This window comes from Sander lucioperca, chromosome 10 (assembly GCF_008315115.2).
Source record: "Sander lucioperca isolate FBNREF2018 chromosome 10, SLUC_FBN_1.2, whole genome shotgun sequence".
Lineage (NCBI taxonomy): Eukaryota > Metazoa > Chordata > Actinopteri > Perciformes > Percidae > Sander > Sander lucioperca.
In genome coordinates this window covers 32,575,074-32,592,073 of record NC_050182.1, presented here as the reverse complement: position 1 = coordinate 32,592,073, position 17,000 = coordinate 32,575,074, and the positions used below count along the sequence as shown (strand labels likewise).

General features: G+C 39.9%; 1 long non-coding RNA gene across 1 annotated transcript; it reads right to left on the bottom strand.

Moving 5' to 3' along the window:
* Positions 1–2,796: 2,796 nt before the first annotated feature.
* LOC118496137 lies at positions 2,797–15,368 on the bottom strand. The gene is made up of 3 exons (XR_004898609.1): positions 15,356–15,368; positions 7,361–7,369; positions 2,797–2,980 (listed from the first exon to the last, which is right to left on the bottom strand). It is a non-coding gene; the product is annotated as an uncharacterized LOC118496137 (long non-coding RNA).
* Between the last annotated feature and the right edge of the window lie 1,632 nt (positions 15,369–17,000).

The following is a 17,000-nucleotide window of genomic DNA, read 5'->3' as shown; positions in this document are numbered from 1 at the left end:
TTCTTGTATACTGCTGCTTTAAGTAGGAGTGAGGGGGACAAAGAGTAAGCAAGAAAAGATGGTGAAAAACAAAACGGACAAAGAAAGGAAATTAATGACCCCTCATATATTGTCTTCTTTGTGCTTTGAACGGAACAAAAGAATGGCAAGTTAAAATACAATGTTCAAGGAAAAAGAGAATAAAACAGAAGAGGAGGAAACTGAAATAATGAATAGAGAGACCATGACCATAAATACAAGGTTGTAAATCCCACAAAACATTAACTTCATTGCATGGCAATTACTAGCTGCATGTGACAAAAGAGGATATTTCACTCCTCACTATTTAGCTATCCACTCCTCAGCACGTATTTGTGTCTTTTGTTGGGGGAAGGTCAAACCATTATTTAAAATTAAACAAGCAGTGTGTCACTTATGCTGTAGCCAAACATGGACCTACAGTTATATTCATTGGCGAAAGCAGCACTGTTGTAAAATGCAAGCTACAGGCTACTATGGCAAGAAAAGGATGAACTGAATCAAAAATGTGACACATATTGTTTTCGTTTCATATGACCTGAACTGCAAACATTTCAAATTGTGGCCGCTAGGAGGGAGACAGGAAAACATTTGTTTTCTTATAATGCTTCAACCCTGTGATGAGCTTCCTGTGACACACATCGTGATTTCTGTGAGATCGACAACTGCTGTCTACTTTTTTAATCTAATTCAGTCCTTGATTTTCTGTCTTAATCTCTTCACTCTCCTTCATCTTTGCTCTTCGCCCAAACTTCTCTTACTCTCTTTGTGCTAAATCAGTATCATATTAGACATGCTACTTTATATTTCCGAAATGATCTTAGCACGGGGGTAGCCTCGGCTGCTGCCCTGTTATCTTAGCTCAGAGCCTAGCCCACTAGCTTATCCTTGAGTCACCCACAGCTCAAACAACCTCGCTAACAGTATCACGATGGTTCGTGTTAACTGTTTCACCTTTGCAGAAAGCTGTCCTTTCTAGAGAGACATGATTGTCAGTTAGAACAGATCATCTCTGCTAACGTTACCTCAGATGTTCCCTGCACTTTAGAGCCTCAGTCACAGGCTTGATAGCAGGCATGTTTGTGATACTAGCATAGTATCATCTGCAGATTGTGTGGCCTGGTCTGCAGTCAACCCTTCTGACTGCAAACCAGCTTTCAACCCTTGCATTGGTTGTCCTGTTTGCCTGGATGCCTCCCCTACCTCTGCCGACAGGTTAAAAAATGCAAGCTAGTAATAAAGGGACTCCATTACCACAATGTTAGATTAGCATCACCAGCCACTGTTAAAAGTCTACCCGGGGCAAGAGCTTCTGACATAGAGGCTAATCAGAGGGTGTTGGTATTACGCAGGGCGAATCAGGGAACCCAGACACCCACCACCACTAGCTTTAGCAGCATCACAATCCATGTCAGCAACAGTAACATAAGGAAGAAGCCATCAGAGATCATAATAGAAAACCTATCCAGGATGTTAGCATTTGCCAAAAAGATAAATTGGCATCTATTACTTGTCCCTGGTCCCCAATGATGAGATACAGAATGCTTACTTCACTGAGCCCCTTGCTGCCTCATTATTGCAGTAGGGTGACCAGACGTCCCGAAAAATTTGGGACAGTCCCGAAATCCAAGCAGTTGTCCCGAATCCCGGATCCTGCCCTAATTGTCCCGAAAATTAGAGCAAAGTCTCAAGAGCAGACTCTCGAGTAGTTATATTCTGATAGAACATTAAAAACTGTTCATGGTGATTGAGTCGTCCTGCAGCCAGCTCCCGTCGGCTGCTCATTGGCTGCAACAGTACGTAGGCCCTAACACGCATTGCTATTTTTCATTCATTCATTGTTGAAATGGAGGCTCAGGCTGGTGTCCCGGGACCCGATGAACAGGTAGCTAAAAAGCAAAAATGTCTCTGCAGGTACCGGGAGGACTGGGTAGGGAAATACCCCTGGATTACTGCAGTTTTACGTGATGCAAACAAAGCGTTTTGCAATGTATGTAGGAAGGAGTTTGGTATTTCACACGGGGGGGAGTCAGACGTCAGGCTGCATGCTAGCAGCAAACTGCATATAACTATAACAGCACAACTGTACAGACCAACATGTTGTGTTTATTTTATTTGTTTCACAATGACACTTGAGTTCATGATTTTAATGTTTTTTTTATTTGTATTTTCGGGTTTACATGACAGACAGTTGAATTCCTGAATAAAAATAAAAAGTGCGGAGTTTTGAAATTCATGTTCGGCCTTTACTCAAGCGCCGCTATTTTCAAGTTTGACATAAACTAGACTTAGCACTTGGCACGTCGCAGGTGATTAGAGAGCCTGCTAAGTCCTGGAACCACTCTCCCCCTGGCCATCAGTGCCTCATTCCAGATGTTTTGGATCTGGAGCTTCGTCCTCCAGGAGATTCAGCCTCTACTCCCGTCTGTCTCCCTTGTGTGCATGTTGTCCTTGTCTCTCTCTTCCTCTGGGTGCTTGTTTCCTTTCTCCTATCTGTGTGAATGGTGTGGTTGAGCTTTCCCTTTTGTGTGTGTGTGTGTGTGTGTGTAGTCTGTCCTCTTCCCAGCTCTCCAAAGTGGAGAGGAGGTCACGTGGCTCATGCCCTATCTGTTTGGTAGCACCCATAGACTGTGAAAATGAATGTACGGAGCTTTCGAGCCTGAAAGCTGAAGCCAATGCGGAAGTGCCATAATGCTGCATTCAATCTAATTTCCAGCAGGGTTGCAAAAAGAAGTCAGCTTATATATAAGTCTATATGAAAATGACCCAACTTCTCACTTGATGTATTACTTCAGTAAATATTTTCATATTGAGTTTATGAGTTTAAGTCTTCTTCAATATAGCATGATGTTTATTTAGTAAATTATGGTTCCATTTATTTTAAAATAGAAGATAAAGCAAGGGATGCTTTAGGGGCGTGGCTACACGGCAACCTGTCAATCATGGTAGAGGCTTAGCAAAGCTAAACATGGCACAAGCTAGCCAGCTAGAGTTAGCTGGTAACTTAAGAGAAAGTTTGCCAATTTTCTGTGTACTGTCATACATGCAGTTGAATGGTACCAGCGGCAACATTCCCTCTTTAGCGTTTAGCTTAGCGCCGCGCCATTGCAACCATAGACAACAGTGGCTTAGCCGCGTCTCACCTGCTCATCATCACGTCCATTTTCTAAAAACAAAAATGGCAACGGCCAAATTGCCAAACTCGAGCAGTGTTGTCAACTCTTTTCCAATGAAAGTAGGTAGCACCAGCTCCAAAAGTCGCTAAAAGTAGCTAGATGACCTCATGCGCTCATTTGCATATTTGTGACATCATTACGCACTCATTTGCATAAAGCTTAGTGGTTGTGTCAGCAAGGTAGATAGAAAGAAATAGAAATCTTTAGCCAATAATCAATTCAATACAGGAATTTATTTTACCTTATAATTATTACTTAGGTAGCCTATATTTGAAGTAAAAAAATAAATTCTACAAAGGGAGGGAAAAACATTGATAAAGAATTCTCAAAGAAGGCTGCCTTGCCCAGGGCCAGGCCAGCTCAGTGGCGTCTTACTCCCGTTGCGTCCCGCTGTCTCTCGTACTTACACTGGCCCCCGCACCCTGTCCCCCCTCCCCTTCTACCTGTCCGTGAAGTGCTACTGCACATGAGGAGAGAACAGAGAGGGGAGGGGCTGCTCCTCTGCTCCTCAGTCACAGAGCAGAAGAGAGAGGTGACTGTTTTGGCGGCCAGAGAGAAATACCTCACATGCTCGCTGGACAATACTGGCGTCTTTTCTACAGAAAGTAGCTGTCTTAAAGTCGCCAGATTTGTCGCTAGTCGCTTTTTTGAAAAAAAGTCCCTAGGGGAGTCTGAAAGTCGCTAAATCTAGCAACAGAGTCACTATTGGCAACACTGAACTCAAGGCTTCAAAACCGTTTTCCATAAACGAATGGGTGACGTCACTGCTGCTATGTCCATTATTTTTTACAGTCTATGAACGTTGCTTGACCTCCTCCCGGATCCATGCTCTTAATTTTTGCTGACAATCTATCTATCATTTTGTTACCCTGATTGTCCATACTGTTATGCTGCTAACAGAATAGATTGTTGGCAAGCTGTTAGCTGGAGTAGAGTGGCCCAGGAATGACCTCTCTCTGATATGTATTAAAGATAAGCAGGGAGTGTCGGGATAAGACAGGAGTGAGCATTCAGATCTGATACACTTGTTATTCTGTTTACCGTTAATGCTATAACTCAATGATAAACACAAGTTATACAATAGCTGCTCAAACAGTGACATGGAGAAGTGGCCCTTCATTGCTCTTTGATGGTGAAACCCACACTTTGATGTGTCGTGCTGTACATGTTGTGTGCAGGTGGAGAGAAGGAAAGCTACATTTCAACAGAAAAGCCAAAGCAATCTACACCCTGCCTTTTCTAATTCAGCTATCAAGCATGGATTAACATTTGTGTGTACGAGTTAATTTACCTCATTCTGCATTAGGCCTGATTTGTGGTCTCATTATATGAAATCTGCTGCACAGCAACAGATTTCCATTGGCAGGTTTAAATAATATGTTTTTGCTTAATAATTATTGCAAAATAATAGAAAAGACTAGATAGAATGAAATGACTAGAGAGTTTGTTTTCCATTCTTTTATACAACAATGTTAAAGAAATTTGATGTAAACCCAGTGGTGAAATGTAACTAAGGTAAATGTAATTACTTTTACTCTAGTATTTTTTTTTGTTAAAGTACAATTTTGTACCTTGTCCTTTACGTTAGTATTTCCAGCCGTATGTAAAGTAATTAAATTTAGCCCCACCTTTACCAGCTGCAACAACTGAGTGATGTACACATTAATGCATCAATAATTATAATCTAACAGTACGATTCCAAATAATGCTTTTGTGGTACTAAGTATATATTGTTATGCTGTATTCTTGTACTTTTACTTAAGTAATAGATCTGTGTACTGTATTAACCCAAACATGTTGCTTCAGTCAAACAGAAATGCATGAGATGGGCACATTATTTGAGGAATGCTTTTTACTTCTTCAAAAAAGTGATCACATTAGTTGGTTACACTTTACTTGAAGGTATCTACATAAGAGTGACATGACATTGTCATGAACGTGTCAATAACATTATAAACAAGTCATAAACATTTATGACATAACGCTTCTTTTAGTAAGTGTCATTCAGTTTTTGTCATGACAAGTTATGGTTAGAGTTAGGGTTAGGGTTAGGATTGTGTCATGACTCTGTCAAGTGTTCATGACAGTGTCATGTCACTCTTATGTAGATACCTTCAAGTATTACCCATTAATTTACTAAAGTAGGCCTACTGTAATTACTTAACAGCGAAGGTTATATGTTGCATAACTCGTTACATTACTTTCCCTTACTCAGACCAGCTCAGAGAACGAGATGTTCTCCTTCGAGGTATAAACGGACCAACAACAGCTAGCTTAGCCTTGGAAACTGCACACAGCACTCCAGAAACCCTGTTGCCGCAGTGCTTACAAACCTTCTGATGTCTGAATGTAGCTAACTATCCAGCTAACAATATGCAAAAAAGTGGCTTACCTCTAGCCAGCACGAGCTAATGCATCTCGGATGCCATAGATATAATATAAGTTGGTATGCCTTCCACGTTCAGTATGTCACAAATGTGTAGGATAATATGAGAACATTTGATTTTAATGAACAGAACTGACCAAACATTTGTAATATTCTGAAACTGAGTTGCAGCAAACTTTTGGAGCAATTAACATCTCAGCTGTCTCTAAGCTTAAACACCTCTTTCTAACACGTCCGCTTCTCTTTATCCACATGTCAGCTTCTGTAATAGATTCAATATAAGGGAGTAATCAATCAATTATAGTGTTTGCCTGGATTCACCTCATCACTGTATTTTCTCAAAACTGTCAGTGTCCAACATGAACATTCTGTGGATCATTTGTATCGCAGATCATCAAATCGCAGATTCATATGGCTGAAAATGTTTTATTTGTTTTTGACTAACACATTGCTTCACCCTAAAATATATCCTCCAACTAATCTCTGTAATAAACTGTAGCATTCAGCTACACAAACACTTTTGAACGATTACAATTGGGTTCAGGATAAAGGGTCATGTTAGACATAAACAAAACCTGTTAAGAGGTAATGTCAGGTCTTTTGTATGATTAATAAGAAAAGCACAGCTACTGGTGCCTACGAAAGCTGGTGGAAGGCATGTGGAATCCCCACTGTATGTAGGTTAAACAATACACTGTCAAATACTGAGACGAGATAATTATAGCTGTTAGACAGTGTGAACTCAGGGCACACAGAGAGAGAACCTCTTATTAAGAGCTGTGTAATTAGGTGTCAAACAGCCGTGATGTGTGAATGCTGTCTTATCTGTCAACTCTGGTGCTTCTTAAAAGAATAGGGGAATTACATTTTTGGAGGACAAATCATTTAGAAACCACCCGTTTAGCTTAAACTAAGCTCATATGCCAACGATTGTATGAAAGCTAACAGTGGTTTATGCTGCGCAGTACTGTATCACAATCTTGTTGGCCTTCAAGTTTTCTACTGTGCATCATCATTCAACATAAAGTATTTCTGACATCAACATTGTCAAAAGTAATCCACTAATCAATCACTTAATTCATTATTTTGGTGAATAATTGATCGCATTTCACAACACAGTTCTTCTCTGATGTTTTTTGAAACATGATGTTGGGGGAAAAGCCACGGGGCACTAATATATACATTGCTTTAATCAGGCTTTTGATCTTTAGTACAATTCTGCGATAAGTCAATTAAAACTAGGCCTGCCAAAAATGAATTATGCAATAAGTTTATTAAAACATTTATCAGCTAGGCTTATTATAAATGGATGACTTCCAGTGGAAGACAGGCAGATGAGATGAACAAGTCATCAGATTGGCTTCTTCTCCATCTCTCTTATTCAACTTGGTTGTTTACCATTTTGCATGTAGATTGTTTTTGATTATGGAGTCCCATATAATCTGCTGGTTTTTGTCTTATTAAACTGCATCCAGTTCAATCGGTGAGTACACTGTGCTGTGTGGTTTCTGTCATGATGAAATGGCAGCCAGAGATTTGGAAGTCATCCTGTCCTTCATCGTCCGCTTTTATCTCCATTTTTTGTGTCTCTGTGTGTGTGTCTGTGTGTGTGTGTGTGTGTGTGTGTGTGTGTGTGTGTGTTTACTTATCAGTTACCAACAAATCCAGATTTGGCCCTAGCAGACTGTAAGGCTTGGTACTGTCCTTGGGGCATGTAGGGTGACAGGGAGCACGCAAATGCCCCCCTGCCTTGAGGAATTGTCAGTGAAAATGCTTCCACCAAATCAATCTCTCATGCGCCTCATGAGACATGGGTTTGGGTGTGAGAATAAACACGGGGGAAGAAATATCTAACACTACACAGCTTTGGCTGGGCTTTGGTGCATGTTGGGCAATTGTGAGTTGAACTGAAAGTATTGCCAACCAAAATAATAATGAAACATGGTGACAGATCCTTGAATCCTTTAAATTGGTTTTAAAATAGACACTATCCCAAAGGATTTATGTTACAAAATTAGTTTTGATATCTCTCATGATGAACCATTTAGCTTTACTCTGTGTTCTTTCTGTATCTTCAGTTTTTTGTGTCTTTTTGGTGAGATAAGGCAATATTTCCGGATTTTAAAATAAAAAGTTGTGACAGACTCCCCCAGCAAACAATGCAGTCCTAAATGTTCAAGGTACAACAGAAATCTTAGGGGTTGGGGGCTGCTGTTACTTAATTAGAAGATTCAAGTGAAGACCAAAAAACAAGGGAGGGAGACAAAAACATAACGTAGAGACAATTATTTTGTAAGTGTTTTTCTCTGTCTCTGTTTATGTAATTCTTCGGGGCATTTTGGAACCTGTTGACACAGATTATTCAGGTGGAGGCCTGAGGGGCTGGCTGAGGGCGCTAAGCTGGGCCAGTGTGCACATCTCAGCGCTTCTCTGGAATGGCTGCCAGCTCCGTCTGCTCGGCTGTGATAATGGAGCCTCCATTCCCCTCTCTGTGTTGTGTGGAAATGTTTCCATTAGCCTCTGACAAGAAAAGGCCTCTCTGCAATTTAGTCCATCTTTTATGTCCATCTTGTTTCTTCCAGCATGCAGATTTTATGTCTGCCTCCCTCTCTTTCCTCTCTGCGTCTTGCTTGCTAGTTTGCTGCCTGCTACACCCCTCAAGCGCTGCTGGAATGCTGGAGTCAGATAAAGAAAAGGCCCTGCTCAGAGCAGGTTCGAGTGTTTTGCTTTTTTATATCAATGACCTTTTTTTTGTGGGTTGTAAACACAAGGGATAAACTGCGGTTTGACAGAGGCTATTCCAATTCCCGGCCTCTCTCACTTGCCGTTTAAAAGCATGCACTTTGACGGATGAGTTTAGTGTGACAGAATCATAACACATTGCCGTTTGAATGGTATCCTTGTTTTCCAAATGCACTCACGTCCATTGACACAGGCACATCTGGAAATTGTGATGTGACCTTTATTTGCATTACTAAGCTCATCAAATTTGAACAATAATTCACACATCCAGCTGAAACTAATGTGAAATAGTTTGGCAAGCGCCTGAAATGAGTGTAATGCAAATCTCATGTCTTTTTGTAGCACAAATAGGAACGGCAGCCAAAAGAATAACAGCTAGGCAATAATTCAGTCAGATTCGGAATACTCTTACAGCAGAGGAGAGGGAGAAAGATAGAGAGAGTTAGAGAGAGGCCATACAAAGGCCTGGCACAGGAATCTGGACCGGTTAGCAACTACGAGACAAATTGCCGTCCTCTGTGACTCTGTGAATTAAGTTGCTTACAGTGGATGGCTTCCTGAACCCTCTGTCAGTCTTGAAGAACCAGTGGAAATACTGTATATGATTGTTGAACTCTAATGTCATAGCATATGAGATTGAGATTATACGTATGGTTTGGTGGCAAGGATGCTTGGAAATATGGATTGGGGACTTTTTAATAGAGCACAAGACGTGCTGGAAAAGTGGTTCTGTGTTTTGGCAAAGAAGCTTTGAGTTGATTCCCATATGAGAAGATTGCTAAGCTTTACTTCCAGTCAACCAGGTTTCCATCTGTATACCGCTCGAACGTTGTGTTCACACCTGGAGTCCTTCCTGTAGTTTCTAATAAACTGATGTCATGTAGGGGCATTTACACACGGTCCTTGCTTTATTGTGATAACAGAGCACCCTTCTGTGACCATGCTGCACACTTGTAAAAATCTGTCCCACTGAGAATGAGATGCGTTTTCATACTTACTGTCTTTAACCATTTGTATGCATTATCATATAGGCTAAATACATATATAAATAAATACATAAAGCTGGTAACCCCAAAAATGCTGATGCTTTGAAAACTCAATAAAGTTCGCAGTTGTGTGTCAAAATATTAGCAGTGAGCTGTTTAAAATTAAAAAATATAAACGTATAAATGTAGAGAAATCCTAATTAAATCCACATTACATGTCAATTAATCATTGCAAGTTAGTCTGGACATACAATGTTGATCATTTGTTGACATCCTTTGATTGGTTCAATCAGGACATCGGATAACTATGACTACTACTAAATACTATTACTACTACTACTAATAATAATGTCTTTTAAAATGCTCATAATATTGGGGCGACCTCTAGCTCACCCAGTATGAGCGTTCGCCCCATGTTGGCTGAGTCCTGCAGTGGCGCAGGGTTTGAGTCCGACCTGCTGCCCTTTGCTGCGTGTCATCCCCCATCTCTCTCCCCCTTTCATGTCTATCCACTTTCAAAATAAAGGGAAAAGCCCCAAAAAATAATCTTAAAAAAAAAAATGCTCATAATATTGTGTGGTGGTGGTGGCTAAAATTAGCTTTAAGCAGGCTATGATTCATTAGTACAATGGATCTTCATTATCATCTGTGACTAAACTGTACAGCAGTAAGTAATTGACAATTCATGAATTGCTAATGCAACATGCATCCTGTAGCAAGCAGTGGAAGGCTGTGAGCCACAGTACTATCCTACCACATGTGACAAACAATAAATACTCAAAACTACTGATAGGCCCTAATGTAACAAGTATGCACCTGTAATAAAATGATCTCCCAATGGGAGGCCTGTTTATTCAATTAGGGTCTATGCTGGAAGATTTAAAAGAACAGCCACTCAGCCTCAGCGGACAAATAAACATCTGCAATGATGAATTTAAGATGCTGTTGAACATTTTAAGGTTCTTCACCAAACCAATCAAGAATCGGTTCTGGTGGTATGGCATGGTGGGTAGAAGCAGTATATTCAAATGTATGTGTATATGTATGCATGCGTGTGTGTCTGTATGTATGTATCTAGACCTAACAGCAGGAGGCATTGGGTGATTGACAGGCTTCTCCCATTTCCCTCGAGGGCAAGGTTGCATGTACTGTTTCATCAGGTGACTGCAGCAGTGAGACTGAGGAGCATATAAAATCCATTAACCCTTGATGTTATTATTTATCAACCCTCTGAAATCCCAAACGAAGGTCACATATCTACAAATGCAGCCAGCATGTCATATGCACCGTATCTCTCTGTATCACTAATGTTTGTGCATCATCCCTCATCAAAGGGAGTGTGATATTAATGTGGCTCAGAGCGTGTGATAAAATATGCGGGAATGTAAGTGACAAACATACAAAGCTGCCCCTGATTGTTGTGGTGCATTAAAATTGCTTTCAACATAGGAAGTGAGCTCAGAATATCAGTTTACATGACTTTGAACTAATAAATAGTCTCCGGGATAACATTAGTGAAAAGATGATGTACCTAACCCTAACCCAGATTTAAGTAATATGCTGATTTACTGCTCGACCACAAATGCACTTCTGTTGGGACATTCGCAGGAAACCGTTCTTAACATTTGAAACCGGTCGCTTACTGGCCATTTGTCATTGAAAACCAGAGTGTGTGAGTATTGTTCAAAGTTATCACGCCAGGGAACAGATGTGCTGCCTTTTTCCGGTCTTGTGAAGCTTGCTCATCACACTTAATATAGATCCACTGTCACATACACTTCACAAGTGTTTGTAGGATAAGTGCTGGATTTCACCAAGTGTTAAAAGCTTAATCCATCCAAATGTGTGAAACTGAGAAGTATTTTGTTCACACCAGAAGGAGTAAATTGACTGAGGTTTGGTGTCAAGCACTTCGCTTTGTCATAAAAGGGTTAGGGTCAAAAACTTGACCCTTCATAATGATTAAACTTTCAGCCAACTGTTTAAGAGAGACCTACATACGGTATATTGTCAACCACTGAACTGATGTGTTAGACTACCACATGATGCTGTAGACAATGAACCCTGTTCGATTCTTATATGCGCAACAGACATGACAAAAACTGAAACAATGCTCAATTGTTGCGAACATACTGTAGACTTACTGCTGTAAGCTCGGTTGATGCAGTGGTTTCCATAGCTTGAATGAGAATCATGATTTGTAACACAGTAAGGATGGGCAGAGCAGCGGGGATTTTAACAGTAAGGGCATATTTGCTGGAGAGTTTATGGATTTGTCATTGGAAAAGACCAGATCTCCATGTTCCAGACTCTATAACGCATCAATTTGATTCCAAATAAGACTCCCGCATAGGCCCCCGTTCCTTATCAGCAAACATGTCCACGTCTGTCTCCAAGATTTAGCCATGGCTAAATTCCTTCGTATTTTGGGCTGGCTGAATTATATGGACATCTACGCAGCTCCAATAGCTGCAGGCAGCGCCTCTTGAATAGCATTTTGTACATAAGCTTTAGCTTACTAGCCCAGGATACCAGGCCAATGCCTTATCCCTGTTAACAGAGACCCTTCTAAGACAGGATTAGTGGGGGAGATAGTCAGCAACAAGGGGGGGACGGTCCATCTCCAGGGAAGCACCATCGCTAACCCAACCGTAATTGCATTTGTTTAGATATGGAGATCACAGCAAAATGGAGTACTATGTTAGTCCAGCAATGAAATGTGATTTTGAATCAATAGCACCACAATAGAAAGCACAAGTCTATGAACAAGATGTTTGACATGTTATTGTACTGTCTATCTCCATTCTGGTCATTTGCTTTTATTCTCCTTGAGCCACTGTTAATTTCTTCCCTGTAAATGTATCACACAAAAATACTTATATACATCATGTAGACATAAATTCACTCGGATATTATGTATCATGCATATCGTGTATTGTGGACAATAGTGAGCTAGTTTCCCCTGTGTGAAAATAACATGAACAGAGACAGTGAGTGAGATACTGTAGAGGGAGGGGGAAAAAAACAAAAAGCAACCTGACTTTCAGGTGTGACCTTCTACTCTTCTCCTAGTCTTCCATTCCTTTATGGGTTAACCATCCTTAATGCTTTATGTATGCCTTGTGTGACACTCTTTGCATAAATGATACCAAATAATTGGGATTTATAAATTATTCATTGTGTATTAATGCAGGTGAAATGGCTTTTTGGCTTGGACTGCTGTCTGTCGTTCAGAAAATAAAAGAGGAGGAGGTGGGGTATCATAGATACTTCGCTGAGGAAAAAATAAATAACCCCACAGAAATATAAGCAATCAAAATGCATGAGCCATGCATGGTCAGTGCAGCAACCTGAGTGTATCTTAACTAGTATTTTGTCTTCTTAAACAATAGCTTATAAAGTCATTTTTTTTACTTTTTAGTTAAAGCATTGATTTACTGCATATACTGTATGCATATGTAATGCAATACATCTCATTTATTTTGGTGGTTTTGGAAGGTATATTTACATTCTAAAAGTAAAAACAGATTACCATAAGTAGTTTGCCCAAAAATATGTTTTTGGAGGAAACACTGGATACTATTGGATACTCATCAGTACTATAGGCCGTACTGTGATGCTTACAACAGCAACAGAGATGATCCCTCTAACGTTTAAGCAAAAATGTTAATAAGAAAAGCCACACAATTAAGACTTAACCTTATGCTAACAGTTTCCCCGAAGTCTAACTGGCTAATGGCCTGTCATGCATGATTTGGCGCTCCATAGAGCAATGTTGTTTCCACTCACTGATACCTTTATTAATAATAAGGGATTATTTTAAGGGGATATTGTTTAGTGTGTCAAGACCTGTGAGAGATATGCATCATTGTTCCCAGCTGCTGCAGTTCAACATTGTGCAGTATATCACTAGCATCTACCTCCTTTTCTTTGATTCATAAAACTACAGCAACAAAACATTAGTATATAGAAATACAGGAATGGTATGTGATAAGACTTAATAGTAATAATGTATGTAAAACCAATGACATCACCAAAAGAAACACATGTTGGCACACTAATGCTTTTGACCATTTTTATAATATACTTAATCACAGATTGCTCTCTTTCTCCTTCAATGTCTCCTGAACTGCAAACTGCACTCATGGTCTCCGCCTCTGTCCCGAGCTAGGTAGGTTTTGAGTTCCCCTATTCTTGTCCTAAATGCCTTGCATAATATCGTAATTACAGGGCTCTCGTGACCTTACTCGTAACACGTACTGACCCAAACATTTGAAACCAGGAGCATGGAAGGCTAGACATATTTAGACTGAAAAAGAGGGACCCTACTCCTTCCCCGGGAGAGTTTTAGTGCGACATATTTCTTTTGGCAGGGGTCACGGGTGACTCGACGTACATCATCACTAACTTATTAGATCTTGAGGCAATTAGCCGAAAACAAACAGGCCAGACAGACCGGCTATTGAGTTGCCTGGACAGGGAGAAAATAGCCTATGGCGCTCAGTCATTTCAGAGCCGCATCAAAGAGGAGTCCGTTGCATCAACAGAAAGAAAGAAACACATTGTTGCGGTGTAACGCCTATACAGTACTGGGGGCTTAGCGCATTATTTATCCAGTGATTCAGGTTACAGACCCAACTTGCCCCAGTATAATAGGGTGGTGGAGAGAACTTTTCACCTGAACACTATAGCATGGTTAATTTAGGATTAAAAAATCCATTTAGGGTCCTCCCCTGACATGGAAAATCAAGCCTGTAGATTATATTGTGGGGGCTAGTCCTCAGTCTGTCACTGGGGTCAAGGGGACATCTTGATGTGCAGTGCCATAATGACTGCAACAAAACTGGGCGCAGAAATCTTAAACCACCCTGCTTTGCTCAAGGGGGGAGATATCACTTCCTCACATAATTGTCTGCAATAATCACAAATTGTCTTTTGAGTCGCCCTAGGACTGGACAAAGTAAGGTCTGTGAAATGCCATTTCCTTGGTATCGCTTTTTAAACAGCTATGATTTTAACTTCAGAGGATTTACTATTTAAATGTTAACAGCTTAATGATGTCATGTTGAGATGCACATTGTAAAGCAGAAAAGTATAAGAAACTAAGTTTGAGTAAAAAGTGGCAAAGACAAAGTGAACGATAAATGTGCACTGACCCGCATTTACGAACAAAGTCAAGTTAAAAAAGAGAAAAAAAAACGTTTGCATATCTCACACATATGTTGCATGCCTACAGTGTGGGAGTCATGCACATGTACAGGATTGTCTCACAACTGCTGTGTTCTTTAAACTCTGTTCAGATCATAGTTAAGTATGAGACATCCTCACCACATATCAATTATTCCACAATTTAACACAACAGAAAGACGTTTAAGAAACAAAAGGCACTTTCATCAGCTTCTTGGAGGTGGAGACAAGGGGAAGAAAAATGGGAGTCTTTTGGCTTTTCAGACTTATCGGTTTCATGTGAATGGCCACTGGAATGCCAAGATTTTAGTCTGCCTTTTTCCCACCAGATTTCTTTCATTCTGGCCGTCTCTTTTTTTTTAATTTCTTCATCATTCCCTTCTAAGGATCTGGTTCCTGGACATGATATGCCAAATTACCTGTGGTATCAGTTGTGCCACTGGCGATGCATTGTAAGCTTGTAAATTCCACACAAACCCCTCAGAAGGATTTGCCTCACCGCTGTCACTAACTTCATTGTCTTTGAAAAGTGGCGGTATAAAAGAGACGCCTTCTGAAGTTGAGAGCTTAGGCCTGGTATTATCATAACAGAACAACTATGTGCACTGGCAAGATGAGGAGCTGTTACAAATTGAGAGACTCAGATGAGATTTGATCAGGGTAATTATTCATGTCTAAGACCCAAACTTGTCATTTTATTAGGCTTTTACAAAGGTTAACATTTTCACGTTTCTTATACCATAGATACAGTAGTTTATGACAGTAAAAAAGCATGTTAACATAGCAGACAACTCATATATAAGACACTATATTTTAATGTTACAGCCATGCAGCCCATAACTTAATGGTAATTGTGAAACTGATCCAACTGTGGATATCATGTTTTGACATCTTCTGCTACAGTATCTCAGCTCCCAGATGCGATACAACCTATGAATCATTGTTCCAGGACATCATACATTAGGAGCCAGCTTACTGCTGCCTTTGTAGCCCACTCAGATAAAGCCACTGTGGAAGTTGCACTATTTGCAACAGCCTTGATGCAAAGCTCCTGCACATTTATCCTAAGTTCAGTTTTGTTAGTGAGTGAAAGAAATGGCCCAAAAATGAATAACCACTCTAAAATTGGGGAAATAATATTCAGTATTCATAGAGAATGCCAAATAGTTGTGGGATTGGAAACTTTTTCTCAGGATGTTGTGGCTGTCACCAGATTCATGCTGAAAATTGATGATAAATCATTGTTTAAACTAATGCTAAAACCCTAAATTATCAAATGTGTGTCCTTGGTTAGATTCTAAGATCTCTTTCAGTTTATTAATAAAGTAAAGTTAAAGTATGTATGTAAACCACCATGTGCAATGATGATTGGACTTTGTTTTCCTCAAGGAATTGTCTCTGTTGGACGTCTCATTAATCGTCGTTGTGCTTTCAGTTTATTAGAGTTGGATGGATTGTTTCTTTTTTGGATAATCTCCAATAACAGGCTAACAAAGCAGAAGACTGGGGGTCTGCATTATGTAATTGCACCCTAGTGTTACTATTCAGCATTTATGTTCAGCAATGGATGAAGCTAATATCCTTTACAATATCAGTATACAAAGCTGCTTAACACAACTCCCATGCTGAAACACTTAAGGAAATTAAGTCTTAATTAGTCTTTATTTTTAATAGAAATGAATATAGGTCAGTAGGAGTATGATGCTTCTATAATGACTTCAAACGGATACAGAGCAGTAACACACACTTTCTTTGTTACTGTTAAAGGTCCCACATCATGCTCATTTTCAGATGTATACTTGTATTTTGGTTTTCTACTAAAAGTAGTTAGTTTACATGCTTAAATGTTCAAAAAACACTTTTCTTTTTTCATACTGTCTGTCTGAATATACCTGCGTCTGAAACGCTCCGTTTTACCACCTGTCTCTTTAAGCCCCCATGCTAAAAAGGCCCAGTCTGCTCTGATTGGTCAGTGTTTCCGGGTCTTCTGCATCAGCGCTCTCGGAGTCTCTGCACTGTCATTGCAGCCGTAGAATGATTGTAACGGCACTGTAGCTGCACTTTCTACGTAGTATAGTTGTGACATCACAACTGTACGAAAGTCCTGACAGTTTGTTTAAATGCACTATTTCTGAATACGGGCTGTGTGAATTTCTCTGTGGATTGAGCGTTTTGATACTTAACAGTATCTATACAGCCCCTCGACCTGCTTTATAATCAAGCAAGACATGAAAATCTCACTTTTTATAATATGAGCCTTTTAAGTATCACTCACATTTATCGAACCTCATTCTAACAAATAATTTAGGGCTTGTTTTCACATTGTGCTCTCACACATATTAGAAAACAAAAAGTTAAAGCTAAAACTGAAATTAACTCTACATACTGCATATATTTTAAAGAACTGAACCAAAATAAAATACACAAATAATGCATACAGACAGAAATTAAAACAAAGTAAAACAAGAGATAGAATTAAGGCTTGCGAATATACACAATAATGAC